Source organism: Trachymyrmex cornetzi, unplaced genomic scaffold, assembly GCF_001594075.2.
Source record: "Trachymyrmex cornetzi isolate Tcor2-1 unplaced genomic scaffold, Tcor1.1 scaffold492, whole genome shotgun sequence".
Taxonomy (NCBI): domain Eukaryota; kingdom Metazoa; phylum Arthropoda; class Insecta; order Hymenoptera; family Formicidae; genus Trachymyrmex; species Trachymyrmex cornetzi.
This window is the reverse complement of record NW_017299751.1, coordinates 23,137-24,396: the sequence shown is the minus strand read 5'-3', so window position 1 is coordinate 24,396 and position 1,260 is coordinate 23,137. Positions and strand designations below refer to the sequence as shown.

At 37.1% G+C, this 1,260-nt stretch overlaps 1 long non-coding RNA gene across 1 annotated transcript in view; it reads left to right on the top strand.

The window, feature by feature from the left end:
* The first annotated feature begins 569 nt into the window (after window positions 1-569).
* Window positions 570-1,260, top strand: part of LOC108765497 (uncharacterized) — a 6,869-nt gene continuing 6,178 nt past the window's right edge. The window contains exons 1-2 of the long non-coding RNA XR_001940324.1: window positions 570-748; window positions 893-1,028. This is a non-coding gene — a long non-coding RNA (uncharacterized LOC108765497). The remainder of the gene's footprint in view (window positions 749-892; window positions 1,029-1,260) is intronic.

The window sequence follows — 1,260 nt, the reverse complement described above, 5'->3', positions numbered from 1 at the left end:
GAACCAGGAGAGTCAACTCCCGTGGTGGGGGTGAGTCAAAAAACGTCCGCGGCTATTCACACGATGTGCAGTAGCACTGCGCATTGTGTGAAAGTTCGATACAAGAGCGACAGAGCGACGATTATAGAGCGACAGAGCGACGATTATATAGAGCGACAGAGAGGACTAATGAAGCACAAGAGTGGGGGAAGTCATCCGTCGCCACTTTTTGCCTCACCCCCACTACCACTTTTACACCGAGTTGACTCCCCTAGTTCTAGTCTTCTTGGTTTATACCGTGCATTTAGGCCATGGCCCATACAACAGATGTCAGTGGCTACGATTATACCGTGCATTTAGGTCGCGACCTATTCAATAGATGTCCTTCTTTATCCTATAAGTTAAACAAAGACACCTATCGTATAGATCGCGGACTAAGCGCAGCTACGGTGTAAACGTAGCCAAAGAGCCACTGGGCCCTACTTAAAAAATCAAAAAATTCAAGATTCTTGAATTCAAGACAAGAAATACAACGTCAGAAATGATCAAGACAAGAAGAACGAAAATTCTTGTCTCGAAAATCAAAACAAGACAAGAAATGCTCTTCAAGACAAGAAATCTTGTCTTGATGAAACACTATATATATCTTTTTCACAGATAATGATACCTACAGCATACAATATATAAAACTCCTTATCCGAAATGGATTGTTTGTCATAAATGGAAAAGATCAGGAAATTAGAGCAATATATCGTGTTATTGGAAATAAGTAAGTAGAAAGTAGAATATATATATATGTTGTTGAAATGGCGTAATTAGGAAATAAAAATAAGTGTGAGCCGCATAAAAAGTTTCCTTAAAAGCAAGATAGTTGTAAGACAATGTAAAAATATCTGTATATTTTTAATTACAGAGAAGAAATAATATACCACGCTAATATCTACAATCTAGGACGGACTGATAATATAATCAGCAATTAGCAGAATGTGATAAAGAAAATGATGCAGCAAATTACTTTGAATCAGAGGACTGTAGTCAAAAGAGTACCGGTAAATATAGTTGAATACAGCTTTTTTAGTATTTCAGCGCAATACATATGACAATGCTGCAACATATGGAACAAAATATGCGTTAATTTTAAAATTTGAATTAAAAGTTTTTACCCTAATTTTGATAAAAAGGTAGAAAATATATTTAAAATGGGTAAAAATGTAGATTAGGGGAGCCCCCCCCCCCAATGACCTTGACCTTGACATATGTTAACAAGGTCAAGACCCCGAG